Source organism: Calonectris borealis, chromosome 3 (assembly GCF_964195595.1).
Source record: "Calonectris borealis chromosome 3, bCalBor7.hap1.2, whole genome shotgun sequence".
Lineage (NCBI taxonomy): Eukaryota > Metazoa > Chordata > Aves > Procellariiformes > Procellariidae > Calonectris > Calonectris borealis.
In genome coordinates, this window is record NC_134314.1 from 91,306,661 (window position 1) to 91,327,038 (window position 20,378).

The following is a 20,378-nucleotide window of genomic DNA, read 5'->3' on the forward strand; positions in this document are numbered from 1 at the left end:
TTTGTCAAGAGGGTCTCAGAAGAATTTCTGAGAAGAAAAGGGATCTGTCTCACAAAAAAAGAAAAACAGCATCTTGGGGCAAAAGCTTGATAGCTGGGAACAAGTGGGAAAAGTAAGTGTAAGCAATGCTGACTTGGATGAGGGACAAGATTAACAGAACAGAGGAGAACAACACCGTAGGAAGAATAAAAAGGGAGAGAACAGACCGCATTTCTGAACATCTCAGTTGCCTGTGTATTAATGCAAAAAGCATGAGGAGCTATCTGGCAGAGCTAGAAGGCCTTAAACAAGATCAAAATTGTAAGTCAACTATAATAGAGACCTGGTGGGAATATTCACATGGCTGGAATATTTTACAGCTTATTCAGCCAGGGAAAAGGAGGGAAGAGGTGCTGCTGAGTGGCAGAAGGTAAAAAGATATAGATCTATATAAAAGCATCTTGATAACAATGAGGAAAAAGAGCAAAGGTGTTTTCCTGGCAAATGTCAGCCATCAAACCAGGAGGATCAAGCGGAAGACACTTTTGTGAGAAATTAGCAGAAAGCCCCCGAGGTACAGGGCGTCACAGTAACAGGGAGCTTGAAAGCTCCCAGCATCTCTTGGGAAAGAAACAGAGTAGAGCAGGCTCTCCAGAAACTTCCCGAAGAGGAAGCTTGACGATTTTTTGATGCAGAAAATTGTGAAAACAACCAGAAGGGAAGTAGGTCTGAATCTGAGCCCAGCCTGTAGGGAAGAGTTATTTGAAAATGTCAGAGTGGAAGGTAAAAATAGGAGTGAGATGTGGAAATGAGAGTTAAAGAGGCTCCACAAGTGGGAAAAAGCAAAGACAAGATACTGGTCTGCAAAGAGGAACTCAAAGACCTAATAAATAAGATCCCATGGGAAACAGGGAAAAGGAGTTCAGAAATGTTGACCCTTAAGGAGATAATAAAAGAAAAATTGTAGAATATTCCATGTAGGATGGGTAGGAAAGGTACCAAGAAAGCAGTTTGGTAAACCACGAGGACCTCAGAGAGAGGAAGGAGGAGTACCAGAAGTGGAAATAAAGTCTGACTGCTTAGAAGGACTAAAATCTGAAAGGTCATTGTATGAAATGAGATATGACTTGAAACAAATACAAAAGAGAGAAAAGAAAATTTCCAAAGTCCATTAGCAGGAAAAAAAAAAAAAAAGAAAGAAAGGAAAAAAAAAAAAGACAGAGGAAGCCAAAAAGCTGAAGTGCTTAGCATCTTTCTTTGCTTCTGTCTTCAGTAAAATGCCAGATGGGATCAAAAGTTATCAGACATGAGGAATAAGAATCTAGGTTACTTAAGGGAAAGACAAGCTACAGAGCACTTTATTTCGGGGTTTGGGTTTTTTTTTTTCCAAACTGCTAGGCCTAGTGGAATTCACCTTAGGTACTTAAATATGGTGAATCAGTGGCAGAATCTTTAGTGAGTGCCATGAGAAAACTTTCATGAAGAATTGGTCTGGAAAATTGAAAAAGGTCAAATAAGCAGCCTATTTCAAAAGTGGCAGAAAAGAAGAGAGTGGGGAGTTCAGTTAACATCATTTCCCAGAAAATGCTGGAAAATCAGGCAAACTATTTGTAAAAATCAAGGCTACAAAGAAGCAAGTGAGAGGTCAGGTGGATTTGTCAAGCACAAATCAAACCAAACCCATCCAATTTTCCTCTTTGACTGGAAACAGGCTTTGTGGACAGAGGAAGACACGTCAAATGTCTTCATTTTTTTTCAGGCTCTTGACATTGTCTCATGTAACATAACAAAGGAGCTAGAGAAACTTGGTCCAGGTGAAACTACTAAAACGTGGGAAGGAAAACTGGTCAGATATGCAGAGGAAGGTTCATGGTCAAAAAGGAAGGCAGCATCAAGCAGCATTTCACCACAGATGTATCTTGAGCTCATATTATTCACTATATTTATTAATGGCCTGGAAGACTGTGCAGGACATATGGTTGTTACATTTTCATGTGACACAGCAAATTAGAAAAAGGGGTTAGAATTTAAAAAGACCTTAGCAAACTGAAAAATGTTCTGTAGAAATACTGACTTGGTAGCAAATCTGCAAAAAAGGACCTCTGAGTTTGATAGATGATCAAAACCTGAACATCAGTCACCAATCCTATATTGTTGCAAAAAAGGTAAACATCATACTGGGATGTGTAAAGAGAAATATTTTCTATGAGACGCATGGAATATTTCTTCCACTCAATTTCCTAAAATTCTTTGTCCTAAGAAGATATTCTTTAAGTAATATTAGCTCAGTGCAATAAAAACATATCCAAATCCTCTTTCTAAAGAATAATAATACATCAATTGAATTATTCCTATACTGAATACTAGTCTGAATTCACATTGGCAAGAATATAGAGATGCTATCAAAATCTGTGACATGAATATAGTCTATCTCTGTCATGCGCAGATTTGGCGTTTGGAAGGATACACAAAACTCAGACATCAATTGATTGCAGGAAGAATGTAGCAAGATTAAAATCAATTAACAGTAAAGCAAAAGCGAGTCTTCTCTATCATCTTGTTCTATCCTCTCATTTTGTTACCACTGCCTTTTGCAAAGCCAATGACAACAAATTCATCGCAACTTATACTTACAGTCGCATTTTGATCATGGTGCACTGTCACGTTTTAAACCACAGCAGAACATGATTTCTTGGCTTCCTTTTTTGAAGATGAAAGCAAGCAGTATTTTGTAGAAGCATACAGAAAATTTCTTATCACTGTATTATTAACTGGAAGCCACTATTTTTTGGCTCCAGCCAGCCTGAGATGGCATCCGGGTCATCCAGCTGCCAACCTGTAACAATGATAAATAAATCAACCAGCTGCTTAGATATGGTTTTCCCAGCAACGTTAGAATCTGCTCTGCTGGGTTTCAAAAATAGAAACAATCATAAAGGTCCTCCAAAAAACACAAGCTTGGATGGATTTTCTGAAGGCTTCACACTCTCTGTTGGCATAAGGGACCTTGTTCATACCTCCAGCTCTGGCAAACACCTTTTAGCCCTGTGGGTCACAGAAAGACAATTGGAACACCTTCTCCGGTGGCTGTACTGGATATTTCTACATTACTGAGGGGTCAGCTCCTCAATACAAATGTTAAAATAATGAGACACAATAAACAAGTACTCATAAAGACATTTTTAGGTTTTTATTTTAAAAGATACTCATCCCAAGGAAGAGAGAATGGAAGTCCATTTGAGACAATGCCTGTCTCACAATTAAGCAAGATCATGGGGCTAAGAAGGATTGATAGTAGGCTACCATCACTACTCACATGCAGTTGGCATGGTAACGCTTTCCTATAGATCTGCATAATTCCCAATACTATGTAGCATGGCAATTCTGGGTTACTCATGAGAACATAGGAATTACTATTCTCTCAAACATTTGCTGTCTTGTGTTAAATAAACTGACCTGCAGTTCTGCATAAAATGCAGTAAGAAAAATACTTTGTTTTTAAGGTCACCCATTGCACATTATTATATACAATATAGAGCTCCCTGAAGTTTTTAAACATTTAGAGAAAAACAAAATTTGGCAGGAAATATGTTGTAAACAATGTCTACCCATACACTCGATGAATAATTCATAAGAAATATGTCATAGAAAGGTAATTTTAAAAGGCCTTTTTAAGCATCAAAATATTCTGATGCAAGTAATGAATTATTTGTTTGCAATACTTTAAATAAATGTGTGACTGATGAGTTGAAATCAAATCATTTAAATTCATTTTTATGTTGAAATGAAAGTATTTTCTGAAGCAGAGAAATCCACCTTGTAACCTCTGTATTTTACTCACTCAAGTTGTCCTCATTTTCAATGTTGTTTGTATGCTCAACCAAACCTCCTTTTTAATACGTTGTTTATTCTGTGACAGATGGAAGCCTTCATTTTCATTCAACACCCTGAAGAAGGGAAGGCCACTACAGGACCAATTAGAATAAAATAAGTAACATCCTAGTCACATCCTAGTCACCTCAAAAACTGAAGTAAGCTTTTATCCAAACTGTCTCAGTTTATCTAGATCTGCTAAACAAAATTTGTGAGTTTAGATATCCAACTAAATTGGAATTGTTTCTACTTCTCCTTCCTTCCCTTCCTATTTCTGCAGCTCCTCCCTGTTTCTCATTCTTACTGTCCTTCTTAATGACATTCCTATGGTTGCTCCATACGGTCAGGCTGAGTTAAGGTTGTAGGGGTGCTTTAAGCATCCTCTCCCATGCTGCAGAATGTTTTGATATCTTTTAACAATCTGAAATCTGGCTTTTCTGACTTTGATAATGCTTAGATTTGTGATAAGGACAATATATCTTTTAAACTTTTAAAAATACTGCTATATTCCTAGTGCCAAGACCTAGTTTAATGGACACTTTTATGTTTATCGTATAGCACCCCATAGAGTTTTAGGCAGTTTCAAATGCAAATCAGTCACGATCACTTCTTCAGAAATGTTGCATTAAATATGTCGCAATTATAAGGCTCAAGGAAGTGAACCCATGCGTTATAAGTTACCACTGAAGTAATGCAACTGTTCAGCCAAATTTATTTGGCTATTTATGTACCATAAGTATCACAGCCGTTTGTTATTGGTAAGGGATTTGACTGCTAGGAGAGCAGTGCTTTGGAGGACCAGCTCAGGACCAACATAGGATAGCTGAAAGCCAAGAGGCAGCTGTTGGAAAGGTAACAAAGAGGCTGAAGTAACCAGAGAGAGGGAGAATGGGAGGTAGGAGAGCTGTGGGAGGCAATAGCAGCTGAAGGCCCTGAAGGTGTGGAGGAACCATATCTTGAAGCTAAGAAGTAGGGAGATCCTGAGAAGGGAGACAGAGGAAAGACGGAGTGGTGTGATGTGACCTCTATGTTCAATAAAACCTTCAGAAATGTCCCAGCAAAGCAACTTCTAATGAGATCTGTCATTTATGTTAGTAACATGCCATGTCTGCTCTCTAAATAGAGCTAACAACGTATCAGAGACCATGGGCTTCCTGGTGTATAAAGCTGTTACTTGTATAAAGTTTAATAAATGCTATTAGTAATTACATTAAGGGGCATGGGTGCAAAAGCTCACACCAGTCGCGCAGTAGGACATACAAAAGCTAAAGAAATAATCTTTAATGCTCCAGAAACCCATCCAGGAAGCACTCTTATGGCATCTCCTAGCCAGGGCTAGGAGGAAACTGCCACTATTAAGCAGCCAATTAATGTCCAATTCCAGCTAGAGCCATCAGTCCTCAGGAAATGTATATAAACCTCAGGTGATACTGTCCAAAAAAGGGTGTCATTGCAAACTCTAGCTCTCTGAGGATGTTGCCTGGTACAGGGAGTGCTGCTGCGGACAGTGGAGCCCAGGGTTGACATCTGGCAGCCGGGATATGCTTTGACTGGAAAAACTACGCAATCCAAAAAGGTACCTGTTGCCTAGTTTTAAGTCAAACTGCATTTTTCTCCTTTTTTATTTGGTTCCAGTCTTTCTTATGCTTAAAATTCCGACTTTAAAACTCTGATTTAAGCTTGGCTAGCGCTCCTGGAAAAGGATGAACCAGAGTAAAACTGTCCCACTGCAAGTGCTCGGACTGCAGGGGGTAGTGAAGCAATTAAAGCAGCGTGTGCGGGCAGCCCTGAGGGACCGGGAGCCCTGGACGTGCCAAAGAGAGGAAGGGACATAGTGAGGAAACGCAGCATGTGGGGACAGTTTCATGCCAGGCTGCAACGCAACTCTGCGGAGGGTGCCAGATACCTACCTTTAGCCGAGGCAGGCACCAACCTGTGCTCTTCCCGCAAGAAGCCAGTGGCTGAGAGCATTGCCGCTGTTGAGACCGATGGGTTGGGAAGATGTTTGCAAAAGAGTATGTTTCACACTGGTGGACACACTTGGAGTCCCAGATTTGAGGGACAGGGAGCTCCCGGCAGCAAGGCAACAGGCAGGGAAAGTTTCAGCTGGCCTCAGGCAGGAGGGAAAGGAGATCCTGGCACAGCAACCGAAGTTGGCCCGGCTCTGTTTGGGGACCAGCAGAGGGGAGGAGAGTGGGGAAGAGATGGGAGACTACATGTTCGCTTGAGGGAGGAAAGCCCAAACAAGAGTTTCAGGAGCTCAGTTTCTCCCGTAGGCTGTGAAGCTGAGTTTGCTAATGTGCTATGCTGGGACAGAAAAATATAAATAGTTTACTTAGAATCTCTCCTACAGCTGCTAACATTATGGACTAAAACTCTGCAAAACTAATGAAAGCTTGAGTTTTAACTTGATCTGGAAAACTCAGCCCAAAGCAGACTGAGTTTTCATTAGCCGACAAATGGCCCACACAGAGCACCGCAAGGTGTTTGTGCCAATAATTCTGGTGACTGCATAGGTAGAGACATAAACACCTTTATGCTTTTGCACCTAACACATACAGACATGCAGTTTCAATAGTTCATATGGACATTCAACTATGAATTATGAATAAATGAATTTATGTGAACCAGCATATACATAGAATAAAAATTTATATCTATTTGCAGTGCATATAATTTTTCATACATCCCAATTTCAATTGATAAAGAATTGAACATCACTGATCTTGGTTGGTTTTGTCTTTCCATAATGGAGGTGAAGCATTTCCAGTATTGTCATTTTGTCTCTCTTCTGCCTCCTCCATTGTGCAGTTGACACCTGGTCCAGGATTTATCATGCAAAAGCCCAAGCGTTCATGTTAAGGGCCACCTCTGATACTCTGGGATGAGCTTATACTGTCAAACAAATGTTACTTCATACTCACGTAAGTTAGCAAGTGTGAACCTGCCCCTTGGAGCAAGCCAGCAACATCTAAATGAACCAGAGTCAACAGCACCACTATACGGCCTCTAACTAAAAAGCGGTTTACTGTCTCCCACACTGGAGAGAGGACCAAATTAGAAAACAAAACTAAATAAAAGCATTTACTTTAAAAAGCCATCCCCTCCCAGGACAGACTTAATATATAGCCTTGAGCCCATCAGAGTACAACCTGCATCGCCCACAAGCAAATACAAAAAGTGATGCTGTTTTATGCAAAAGCCAAGTCTTGTAAACATTCCCCACTACCCAGCTAATTTTTCTGCATTTTCTGGCATTTTTCTACAGGCAGGGACCTCTAACCTATCTTAGAGTTCCCATAGCTGAATAAACCGTGTCTTATCTAGACATTTTTAAAAGGTCATTAAGTACCTACACATTTTGCCTGGCTTCCCAGGTAGAAGAAAGTCATTTTGCAGAGCTGCTGGTCCAGCCACTGGCAAAAGAAAATGCCTCACTGCATCTTGCTCGCTCCTGCCTCGCTACTAGCAAATAAAACCTCTTTAAACATCTTGTGTTTGTTTAAGCACAGTAGCTTCGATAAAATCACCTCTCACTCATGGAAAGAGCCTGCCAGGAAGCCTGTCCAGCCCATTAGGGGAGGCACTGGGTGACTGCTCGCAACCCCAGCTTCATTTTGAAGCTCTGCGGCAGGCTGGGATGATGGGAGCCAGGAGCTGGTCGTAGCGGTCGTGTCCATCTGGTCAAGGTGCCAACAGGTGCCCACTGCCTCCACCCATGTGCTGCTGCCCAAGTACAGGCACAATCAGCACTAACATAGCTCCCTCGCCTTTTTTTGGCCTCATGCTCTGTAGCCCTCATGTTTCAGGTCTCCACCAGCACCATGTGCATCTTCTCCACCTCTGGTCTGTCCTTCAGTTTGGACTGGAGTACTGGGACCACCTCCTGTAGTACCTGAACATCCCAGCAAGCACTGCAGAGTACTGGTCTTGTTTTGAAATACAAACCCAGATAACACTGTTGATTTTAATTTTTTCTTTTAGTTTTTTCTTTCTCTTTTACCATATTCTTCTTTCTTTGCCATTGTGCCATGTTTCCTTCCGTTATCTCACATCTGTTGTGTTTGGAAATATGTTAAGAGCCTGGAGTAGAGCTAGGAGTGTAAAAACTGACTTTTAGCCATTTGAAGTTAAATGAGCAGCCAGAAACAGCTGACACCACATCCACAGGCCAGGGGATTAACTTTTCTTTGGTTTCTCAGAGCATTGGTCCCTCCTGAAGCTCTTCTAGAGAGTATAATGGATGGGAAAGGAAAAAAAAACATTTGGTTGTGCTCATCAACCACTGATACATCAGGGCACTCCTGCTAAGATTTCTGCAACTAAACCCATTAATTGTCGGTGTAGCTGGGGTTAGTAGAAAACGGCTTAAGTCAAGGCAACAGATCAAGTTTGGCACAAGAAATAGAAACCAAGTCTCCAGAAGTTTCAAATTTGAGTGTGAATTTCTGCAGTTCCCGTATTTCAGCAGAGCTGTCTTTGGTGTCAAGAGACCCAGCTACACAACCTAAGAACAAAAGGCTGTCTCCACATCACAGCCCCTCTGTCATTTTTCCGTGTTTAAGCACACAGCAGGCTGTGCCTCAGCAAGGTCTCTACTCCGTCCTGAAAAGGAACCAGCAAGACGACTGATGCTATGTTTCAGCCCCGCGTTTTTCTATCTGTCTGGTTGTTTTGAACTCTTTCAGAGTAACAAGCAAGATTAATGCTGAGATTATTACTAGTAATAATCTATAAATATTGGTGAAGTGATAGCATTTTCCACTTGGTGGCAGATATTGCTTTTAAAAATAAGCACAAAGCTCAAAAGACACATTTAATGCAGCTTTTTACTGAGGAAAATCTCTGCGGTGCCTGATGGGCACAGACACCTGTTGGATGCGGGGCTGAGCTGCAGAGCTTAGGGGCAAGGACCTGCCCCAGGAGCCATGTCTGCGGTGGGCAGCCATGCTTCTTCACACCCTTCTGGGCCCACCCAAGGCCACAAGTGTCCTCTGGGGATGACAGGAAGACTTTGCCTTTACCATTTGGGGAGTCCCCGGCACTCCATGAGACCCCCGGTCCTTGGAGAATGTCAGAGCATGCAGGTTTTGAGCATGGGGTTGTCATCAAAGGTTTAGCTTCCTGCAGGCTGTGTAACTGCAGGGAGATTCCCTCTGCTCCTGCCTTCTCCCGTTTACCTTGCTTGCAGGCAGTTTGGTGCTGAAAGGGGCAATTTTTCCCCATTCTCTCATGTGGTGCCCTGCTATGGCAGACCACTCAATGAGGAACGTTAAATGCAAGGACACTGTCCCTGGTTCAGGGCACCTGGGACACAAGCTGCTGGGAGTGGAAAGAGCTCTGGGGAAGTATTGCCTGACCCTTGCTCCTCTTCTCCCCAAGACACCCACTGTCGGTCCCTCTCAGAGACAGGGCACTGGACTAGCTGAACTGTTAGCCTGCCCCAGGACAAACAACCTTTTGGTGTTTTTCTTCTAAGATCCCACCATGGTGGGAAGGCAGAGGATAAATTTTACTCTGATAGCTAACAATGAACATCCCAGAATCATGTGAATCCCACTCACCTGCGGGTAGGACTGCTGCACCTTCAGGTTGCTGACTAGAAACAAGGTCATTATACTAGCTGGCAGGCAGTTAGTCAATTAAGTTCATGAATGTCAATGCATTTTTGTATGAAAACTTTTCTTAATAAAAATGCAAAATATTGAGGTTTTGACTCTTTTCTTTCGATATTCAGCACAATCCTTAAAATACAATAATTTTTTTCTGGTAAAAGTTAATGCTTGCCCTCAAAACACAGCCATCGTCATCTCATTTGCTGTTCTGAGAATACTTCTTGAAGTAATACTCTGTCAACTTGGGAAAAAAAAGCATTGCAATGATACCTCTATCTTGCGCAGAAGGGTGTTGCGGAAAACAGCCCTGTCACATACTCCCATGGACTGCCATGTCCTTTATGCAGCAGGACCCCTCACTTTCTAGGTAACGCCTTCACCTCTAACATAGCTGCATACTCTTTCAACAAAGAAAAGATATCCTGAGGCCATAACATGTACTTCTATAGCTGAGATTTATTTTGAACTGTACTGAGCAAGAACAGATAGCAATGCATCCTCTCTTAGCACAAAGCCACACTCTCAAAGTTCCCTTCTCTCACCACTGAATGTGAAGCAGAGTGCTTCCGCCTAATTATTCTGACCTTTCCGCTATCAGGAATTGACTCAGACTATTCAAGGACCAGAGAAAGAGGCTCTGTTTTTGCTTCAGTAATGTGTTGCTTGGTGGCAGCATAGCCCTCTGACACTGTAGTGTCTCTCTTCAGCATTCACTTCTTCTTGGGCCCCCAGTTTGATACAAAAAGGAAAAAAAACCCAACAGGAGAATATATAAACCATTCCCATCCAGCTATGCATCTCCCCTGTCTAAGTGTGGCTCTTTGCCATTGAATTTTAATGCCAATGAATCACATCCCAGAAAGGGTATGGGCCATTGCTTAGTGATGCTAATGAAACCTCCCTCCCTCTCTGTAACAGCCACCTCTGTTTCAAGAACTGACAGTGGAAGGAAGATGGCTTTCTCTCAGCTAGAGAGTAATACGTGACACGGACAAGCAATGGGTCCTACATGTGGTCTATTGGGAGGGCCAGATGCCAGAAATTTCCTAGCTCTGCCTCAAAACCAAAATTACGTTTATTTCCACTTTCCAGATAGTTGGCATGATGCTGCCCTCATGCTAAGTCAACCGCACCATGTCCCCACACAGGGAGTTTTGGGAGAGCTTGCCGTTAGAGAGTCACGTTTTCTATCTCATTACTTTGTCTCTTGCTCATCCTGACCTTCTCACAGGGCTTACTTTCCTCTTCCTGTTCACTTTTCCATGTCCCCCTCTCTGCCACTAATGTCAGTGACAAGGTACAAGAGTGGCCATCTAAATTTCCTTTCCTTCTAACTCTAATTATTTTCCCCCTCCCAAAGGAAAAATTTCAAAGTAGTTACAATATTAATTGGACATGAAATTTCACTCAGAATTTTTCCCCCTGTGCTTTTGATATGTTGTATTGGCTATGACTAGGCTGGTGGTTATATTACAGAAAAACAAACTGTTATAAGTGAAAAATTACCAAGAATAGAAATGTGGAAAATGACAAGTAAGTAATCAGCAGAGTTTAGCACACTTATCTGATTTTTTCTTTTTATCTATTCATTGACATTTTTGTACAGCATTGGAAAATTCCCTTTTCAAGCCAGGTGGACTAGTGAATACCCATGCCATCTGCTTAAATATCTAATTTGCAGTATGCCATCTATATGACCTTCAGTTTTCAAATCATTTTATAACCCATCAATCTGTGCACCTGGCACAATAACCTCTCTGTGTACCTGATAACTGGTTAGCACATCTTAACCTCTCTCGTGGTAAACAACGAATATTTTCTATGCTCATCACAGCTTTGTTCCCCATTCCTTCCCATGCCTTTGCTATTACAGGAGGACGACATAATGAATTTGTCAGAATCAGAGGCATTTTCATCTGACATTTTGCAAGAATCCATTTGCTCTCAGCACTCAGGTTTTTTATTATATTTTAGCTGGTTTTTACCTGTCATGCAGACTCTGTTAGAAAATATTAATTTTGCATTTTTTAAAGGGAAAAACTGTGCAACTCGGCACGGAAACAGAGACTACAAAGAGCACATAAAACAAAATGCTGTGAACTGAGAGCATTACTCATGCAGGTGCTCACCACGTGGTATTCTTCATAAAAATAGTATCCGGTGCTGTCGTCACTAGAATTGTCCAAAGGAACGAACAAAGGCAAACAGCTTGCTACGTGCTCCAGATGGGGTTAAGTGAATGTCTGCCCCTTAAAGCATTTTCTGAAAAGTTTATATGTCATGTCCTTGAGCTGCCTGGCTGTCAGTGATTTTTCAAATGCATTCAGCGTTTCCTTCCTTGCCCACATCCAGTCAGATGCTGCTGATGCGGCAGTACCAGGAATGTGACTTATATTAGAAGGGAAAATGCTCACCCAGCACATGTTCAACATGTGTCACGGGGAATAGACCAGCCCAAACAGATAGCAAGGGGCAAAAAGATGTCTCCTAGTTCTGATCACTGACAGAGAGTGAAGGACTGAAGCTCTCAGATGAAGCTTTTGTAGTGAAGGGAACAGCCCCTCAGGGCAGTGCCGGGCAGTCGGACGGGAAAGGGTTTGCCTTCAGCAGCACAGTGGAGCACAAATGGACATAAATGATGTTTGCTGACTTCTGTGGGGCACTAAGGAACTTGTTCATGTCTTACTGCCCATCCTAGGACACTGGGAAAAGGAGTTAACTCTCTCTTTGGTTCAACAGAAAAGCATGGCTTGTATTTCCAGTGGTCCTGTTGGGTTTTGGCATCAAACAGGACAAGTCAGTGTGAAGGTGACTAGTGCTGCAGAAATGAATGCCGGTAGGTCAAACATAGGTGTGCTTCCCTCATCAAAAGAAACAAGGATGCCACTGAAGTCCGTTTCCCTGCAAACCAGGATGACAGCTGGTAATTGGCGTCAGAGCATTTCCTCTGTCACCTCTGTCTCCTCAGTTAAGTCTCGCTAAGTCTGCTAAGACTAAAGTAAACATTTTTTAGTCTCAGCTAAATGTTGGCAAACAGGATTTGGCACTGCGAGTGGAACTGGCCAGGAATCTTCTGGGAGTTTCTTGACTAGAAAATTCAGATTTGTAAAAACCGACACTTTGGTCCAAAGAATGCTTCTAGGTTGAGAGACAGGGAGAGGAGTCGCCTCTGTTTGTCCCCACAGCGATATCAAGATAGTCAGTAGGGGATCTTGAGCCTCGCTCTCTCTTACTCAGATTGCAGACTTTGGTCTGGGTCTGCTTGGTGAGAGCCTGGGCTATGCCTGCTGATATAGGGGTCAGTTTGCCACCAGCATCTCAAGTGTTTCTGCTTGACGCCTGTGCAACCGTTGATGGCAAGTGTTGATATAAGGAGAGAGGCAGATTTTTCCATAAATTAAGGCACATACTCTGGATGAAAGAAAACAGCAGAGCAAATATTTGAAACTGGTTACCATCCACACCCTGCTGGAGTTACACCTACCTCTAACTCATGGTCAAAATGTGTTTTTTTAGACAGACAGCATTCAGTTTCAACCAGTTGTAAGAAAGGAGGGATGCTGAAATCTAAGCAGTGTCCGAGCGCAGCCCTTGTCCTGCATGACCCACCGTGCTGGTCAGCGCCAGCTGGCTGAGCCCCACCAGAAGTCACCTCGCTCGTCCCTTCTGCGTTTTACCCAGTGTGACTCCCACCTGCTATAAAAAATCCTCTGTTCTCTTAAGCCTCAAAGCTTTTAGCAACCTGCTGTCATCTATAAAGCCAAGATCAAAGGCAACAAAAGTGCCTGTCTAATCTTGAATGTAATCCTCCTTACATGGGCTTGTTCCTGAGCTATAGGCACCAGTAGTCCTTCCATCCCCGTCTTTGAACTCAGGGCTTAAGCCACCGGGGCCTCTCACACTGTTGCCAGCACAGATCTGACTATTTTCCAGCTGTCCACTTTCTGCTTCTCTTCATGGTGTGTAGTACCTAAAGACATGAGCAGAGTCTAATTTGGGAATAATCCCACAGCATACGACAAAGCTATCAGAAACTGGCCTGGCACCAGACCTGTCACATTGCTTTTCAAAATGAGCCTTCCTGTTATTAAACAACCACTGACCCCTTGGCAGCAGGACCAGACAGGTGAGACGCTCCCCTGTAAATTCCCACACATCATCCTTTTCCAACGCTGTAGAGCTCCAGGTGATAAAATCAGTTTGACAAAAGTGGGAGCTGGGAGGCCTGTGTCGCCAGATCTTTAGGAAGCTGGAAAAACAAATAAATGCACCGCTTTATTTTCCCTTAAATGTTTTTCACCAGACGGATCTTCTTTTAGCTTTCATTAGCTGTATTTCTCAGATCTGCGTGCGTTTGTTAGCAGCGAGGCAGCGCATCCAGCACAGGCCACGGATCTTCCCTCGTGTGTGTCCTCTCAAAGCCTGGCCAGGCTCTTCCTTCCTTGACAGGGGATTTAACACTGCCCCTTTAATCTTCCCAAGCTTTTCTTGGGCTTGAGCATTCCAAATATTATGTAGTTCTAATTATTCCAGTAAGACACTGCAAAATCTCAAGTGCTTTTATTCCCCTAAAAGCTGGCAAGGGATGTGTAAGTTGTCTGTGCTTTTGTTTCACTTACTACACACTTTGTTTTCCCTTTCTCCCCCACTTGCCAGCATAAAACCAAAATCTGCAAGCTTCCCTCTAAGCCACCCTGTGCCAAAATTTCCAGGAAGTAATCTGTAGTGCCGAGTCCCGTAAGGAGCTGTTGTTCCCACAGCAAACATCTGCACTGAGAACAACAGCACAAGGAGAGATGATTAAAAGCTACGTAGCTCTTATGTTCTTTACATCTGTGTGGCTATAACCTGTTTAGTAAGCAAATTTCAAAGTTTCTGCTGTGATTTTTAATTTAATCTATGATCACATTTGCTGCATATAGGAATTATTTTCTCTACTGAGCTTAAAGAAACGATTTACCATTTTTATCTAAGACTACATTGAATTCAACACATTGATGCTACTTAGCTATACTGCATTTGGGGTAATAGCTCTAACTTTAAATAGCAATATTTTCTTAAGCCTTTGAAGACAAACAGTTGATTAACTTAAAAGCATGTCTCTCCCAGGTAAGTAACGTTAGTCACTGTTCATTGTGAAAAACATAGCCACATATTTACCTTAATACATATTTCTGTTGATTAATTATGTAAAACAATATCAGTTTTTCTACCCTGGAGTTAAGGGAAAGACTTCTATTTAAAAGAAGGACTCCTGAGAAAACAAATTTCATTTCAAAGGTTATTAGCAAAAAGAAGGCTTTGTTTTAGTCTTAATGGAATCATTCTCCTAGGATGACACAAATATCCATAAAGCACCATGATTTCATTTGGGTTTTAAAAAAACAAAAACAACTTTATTTTCCCTTGACGCAAAACAAGATTAGCTGAGGGTTTGTTTGCTGTATTGGGTAATACAACAATGGCTAGATTGTTTGTCTCTGGCCGTTGCACGAGCATGCAGGGAGCAGGGAAGAAGACATAAAAGATTTCCTCTGCAGAGCCGCTGAAGAGCAGGAGGCGGTGTGGCTGGAGCACAGCCCTCTCCTCCCACCTGCTGCTGCCCCAGCTCCTGGGGCACGGCCGGGCCCCGCGCTTGCAGCATCGCACGTGCCTGCCGGGCAAAGCTGCCTCCCGAGGCAATGCAGATTTACCCCTGCAGATTTGCTCTCCTTGCCGCACTGCCATGCAGCCACGGCAAGGGAGGGAGGGAGTGAAGAGGAAGCTGGACCGGGGTCTCCTGTTCTCTAGACCAGCCAATAGACCTCATCTGGTATACGCAGAAAATGAAGCTGCTGCTTCCTACATAAGCACGGGGTGCGTATTGTCCTGCGGTCTGCAGCTGAGGGGGAGGCTGTCCTTCCTCCAGCCAAAAACCGCGAAGGGCTTTGTTTACATCAGTGCAGCTGTGAGGTCCCCCAAATGCAGGCCAGCTGTTAAAAGCCAAAATAAGCTCCTAAATAGTGTGAACCAAACTGTCCTCCTGCATCTGCCTCTTCAATCCCATCCAATAAACTGTCCACTAGTAACAAAATAGGATGAGGCTGCAAGATGCAGAGCACATGCTAACATGACTGTAATGGTTGGTTGATGTATCCTACCGTGCCTCTGTGGAAAAGGAGCTCTCCCAGCCCCTGGCAAGACCCTGGAGCGGATCCCTCATCTTCACAGAGGGTAAAGCTGCCAAATTTCAAAATATTTGCCTGGTTGTTACCAATCCCCATGCAGGAAAAATCTTCAAAAGGATAAGGCCAAGACAAGTAGACAAGTAACTGGATTTACTTAATTTGTTTACAAACCCTTCCTGTCACCAAAAAAAAAAAAAAAGAAAAAGGAAAATTAATAGTTAGTGGTTTCTTCAAACAGATACTCTGAGGTCTTCAAACTTGGAAATGTGTTGATTAATCTGGGGAAAGTCCTTGGAGAATAGTGAAAAGAGCCGAGTGCTGAAAAAATCTCTGTATACTGTCCCATGTTAGTAAATAACATATAAAAGCAAGGGGTCTAACTAAAAAATGTTGCCAAGCTGAAAAGGATCAAAGTTTGCTTGTACCCTGTAGCATGTATCTGAGAATCTGGCTGGACCTAATAAAAATCTCCTCTTTAGTACATATTGTCCTATAAGAGTTTGTGACGCCTGAGTTCAGAGGGATTTTTCTTTTTTGAAAGCATCTACAGTGAAAAAAAGACACCATCAAAAAATCTTTTATGGCACAGAAAAAGAGATTATGGTGTTTGTAGCAGATATCTGCAGGAAATTCTGCTCCAGTTATCATAACATGAACGTGTTCTCAAATTAAACTACTAAGAAAGTTTAACAAGTAGAGCTAGGTTTGTTTTCTTCATGGTTCATTGTGAGCTTAGATACCTTACACTTCCTCAGGGCAGAGCCAATATCGCGTTTGAGAAACATGTCATGCTCCACATTTATTTGCATATACAAGAAAAGTATTTTGCAGCACAATTCAATAAACGGTTTTTAAATAGCAAATGTTACTGTTAAAAACAAGTGGGGGGTATGTTGTGTTTTTCAAGACGGAGGTTTTCTTTAGGGACAACTGAAAGAAGGGCGTGTAGAAAGCCTTGTACTTCCTGGAGCCCGCCTGCAAGTAACTATCACTCTAAACAAAGGCATTATCGAAGAAGTCCTGTGCATCTTAGTAAATTAGCTGTGGTACCTTAACTACATTCGTATGAAAACCCATGTTAACATGGGCATTAGATCTATGCTACACTGTCATGGTTTTGGGACTATAGCGCAGACATGTCGCAACCATTCACTTTGTATGGTTTGGAAAATACGGCTCAATAAAATAAATCTATTTTCAGAATGTGGGACATAGGAAGCCTTCATTTCTAAATAAGGAAACCATTTTCAGGAAATGCAGAAGTTCTGTCAGGGTGTTAGAAAATAATTTTGATAAAGCATTTTCAAAATGTTAGAAAATGTAAATAATAACTAAATAATAATTTCATAATAACGATAAATGTCTTTGCTTTTAGTAGAGACTTTCCCCCTCCAAAACGGCATTTTTTTTTGCCACTGAACAGCTGATTTTATGATCAGCAGGAATAAGAAGGAAAAAAAAGTTGTGAGTAAAGGCTTTTAAATGGACAACTAGCTAAATATGTAAATAATGTATGCAACGTTCATTTCCTATTATTTCCTAAGGAAAAAAATCAGGAACTGTTCAATCACATTCTTCAAAAAGTCCTGAAGGGTTGTTGAAAAATGACCCGTCTATTCCTACATCTGCTTAATTAATGCAAGTGAATGTGTCAAATATCCTTCCTGGTAATGGATTAAGAAATTATCTACAAGCAGCTTTGGAAAGCTGCAGGCAACCAGAATTTCTCAGTATCACTATGCAGAACATCCTGCCCTACATCAAGGCATATCTGAAAAAGTTGAGGTAAAGCGAATGGGTTATAAAAATATGTACAGCTTTAAATTTTCTTGTGGCAGACCAAAGAAGCATTACCATAATAGTTACATCTATCATGTCTCCTGTCACATAATTCCTGGCTCTCCTGCTCCAGCTTTGCCAATCTTGAATGTATATTCCTCTCTTATTTGCCGGTGTATCTGTAAAGCTTCAGGCAAATTTCCCTCACTGATCCCTCTGCACACGCTCCCTGAATCAAGCCAGAAAGATGCCTCTTCTCTCCTTCAAATTCCTCCTCATGACATATATATTCTGTGATGCCTACAAGGAGCGAAACCCCTCATAACAGCTGGGGTGAGTTGGGAGAGCAGAGATCACCAAGGGATCACTATGAAAAATGCCTTTTTGAACAATTTGATGCATATAGTTGACCAATACATGTATGATTATATTGCCTGTGCCCAAATCGTTTCCTCCATTTACTTGGTGTATGCTGGCCTCTTTTGATGAAGAAAAACAAACAGCGTAATTCTGACAGATAAGAAGGGCAGAAGGCAAAGAAAACATGGCAGATGGGCTTTGAGATGAAGAATACCAGATAATTTCATTGACCTAGAGAAAATAAAATGCTATGATGCAGGGAAGTCACTCTTTCACAGTTACAGAGAGATTGCATAGGACATTTTTCAGCAAAATATTTAGCCACCACCCATGCAGTTTTAAGGCAGCTAAAGCCATTTGAAAATTAAAGTTTGGTTGTGCTGGGGAGAAAATGAAAGAAAAATATGGACTTGATGAAGCAATTCATTTCAGCATTTTCCATATGAGAAGTTTCCATTGTGGGTGCTAAATTCACAAAAGGGTTGAGAAGATCAGTGCATCTGGTCCTGTTATATTGTCACCTCTTGGGAACATGAGGAGACAGTGTCTGATGCCCAGACGCCTTTGATGCCCAGACTTTGAGCTGGTCTTGCAAGGAAACCAGCTGAGGCATGCAAGATACCCAGTCCTGAAGGGATGGGTCAACAGCTGAAGACCACAGCTCTTTATCTAGCACTCCTCTGAGATGCTTCATTGCCCCTCAAGAGCACTGATCAGTAATGTGGCAGTGTGCCTTTCCCCAGCACGCCATGGGGCCTTTCCACAGAGAATCACCTCAAGACATTCAGGCATTTCTAAAAACTTTGTTAGATGTGTGGGGCCTTCAGTGGACTGCCTTCTTGTTTACAAGAAATAGAGGAGAGGCTGCAAGAACTGACCACAGCTTTGACCTGTGGCTGAGGGCTGATCTAAGTCCTTGCATAAGTCCTTGCCTTACTGCCCTCCGCTCTCTCCCCTCTCTCTGTTTGATCACCTGTTCTTCTCTCTAATCTGAGCAATTTCAGATTTAAAAGATCCAAAGGATGAGCTTCGGCCATTGCAGCCAGAAGGTCTTCAGATATGAATTGGAAAGCAAGATGCTCTCTGCCCAGCAGGCTGCCACCAGACACACGATGAGGCAGTCCCCAGAAGTGACTGGGCCAGCTTGTTTCTCTGCTTGTTTCTCTGGTTGGGTAAATGTTGGTTTTGCATTTTCAAGAGATGTTGAAACAGAGGAGCAGATCCTAATTAGGATGGTTGTTTCTCCCAGCCATTATCGACTGGATACATCTCTGCCTTTGGGACTTTGACCAGGAGAATCCTGCAGTTTTCCAGTGGAAGAACTTGCTTTAGAAGTAGCCTAATTTAGAAACACAGTTAGGAGAGAGCACCACAGCACACTGCAAATAGGATGAGAAAGTTCTTCCTGGATGGGAGAAGATCACTTTCTCCTTCATGTCCACAGGCTGCCTCACCCTCCCCTGTCCCGTGACAGAGTGCCAACAGGAGGGACAGGAATAGCCTCTGCCTGGGAATGAAAACTTGTCAAATGGGGCATCAGAAAACTACAAAGAAGTGTCATGTCTAGCAAGAAATCCCGCCAGCTGACTGGGGAGGGGAGAGAAGATGCAACACTCCCTACAAGACCCAGAGGTTTTCCTTCAGGAAAACTACCTAAAAGAGTATTGTTCCCTCGCTTGGTTTCAAATAAGACAGTTTAGGTGCATAAGCCTTGCAAAAGGATTTATGCCATAAAGCCCAGTTATAGATTTACTAAAATGAGGCAAGAAAGAGCATTTCAGACACATCTGTTGTATCTCCTATTAATTAGCTTTTTTTGTTCCCCTGCTGAACATCATGGTTTCTATGAAGTTTCTTCTTAGCTATACAGCTGTGTGTAAATGGTCATAAGTGTCTATAGTGTCACTTTACTGAACAGTCAATCACCGAATATGAGGCTACGTGTCTGACACCATAAAGTTAATTCAATTCCAAATCTAATATTTAGGCATCATATGTTATCTGTGCATATTTTGGATCTCACTCCATGTTCTTGTACATGTACTGCTGCATTTCACACTTTTTCTTTTGCTACAAATCTCTTGCTGCACAAAGACGTTTCTCTTGCAATGCAATCATCCAGTCCTCCTCAGCACTGGCGATGCCTCCCAGCCATGCATTGTCAACAACTTTCACTAGCACAGGCTTACTCTTTGCATCAGGACCATTAGTGAAAATACTAAATCCAACTAGTCCTGAGACCGAATCTTGAGGAATGCCATCTATCCTCCACACAGCACTCCTGTTGTTTCCCTTTCAGCAGAATCCACGTCTTCAGCCAACTCACAATATTTGCCCTAATCCCCATCTTCTCTAGATGAGTTAATAATTTCCCAAATGGCATATACCAGATATTTTACTGATAGTTAGAGGGATTCAATTTAATGTACTGCTTTTCACTTCTCTAGAAAACCAGTAGCCTTATTAATATTTAATATTGGGTTAGTCTAGTGTGAACTGCTTTTTGAAAGGCTTTGTTGAATTCTGTTCTCTGCTCCATTCACCTCTGTTTTTCATTATTATTTCTTTCAAAATCCTCTCCTCCACCACCGAGTGCTCCTTAAGT